The following is a 439-nucleotide window of genomic DNA, read 5'->3' as shown; positions in this document are numbered from 1 at the left end:
TGTTAGCCATACCTCTCAGGGATACGATGCCTGGAAGAGAAGACAGCCCAACGTCAACCCAGGATGCTTGTGCAGATGGCAAGTAAAACCTCACTTTTTGCATATAATTAAAATTAATTATTTTTGATTTGCACTTATATTGTGTGTTCAGAAAAATTGTGAGTATTTACATGTATTATTTCCATACAAATGTGTTTTCAATTTAAATCTGCTGAGATTATATCTGGAGTACAGGAGATCTCTAAGTCTAGCAGAGAAAATGGCATGTTCTCTGGAAGGCTGAAGAAGACAACACACATTTTTGCTGCCAGGAATGAGCATCTGACTAGTTCCTCAGGAAGATATAACTCCGCTTTAAACAAAGGTCACAAATTCCAGTTTATGTCATTGACAGAAGGTTATTCTTAAAACTGGAATCTAGTAAACAATTTTTGGGAAA

This window comes from Merops nubicus, unplaced genomic scaffold, assembly GCF_000691845.1.
Source record: "Merops nubicus isolate BGI_N331 unplaced genomic scaffold, ASM69184v1 scaffold24456, whole genome shotgun sequence".
Taxonomy (NCBI): Eukaryota; Metazoa; Chordata; class Aves; order Coraciiformes; family Meropidae; genus Merops; species Merops nubicus.
This window is presented reverse-complemented; position numbering follows the sequence as displayed.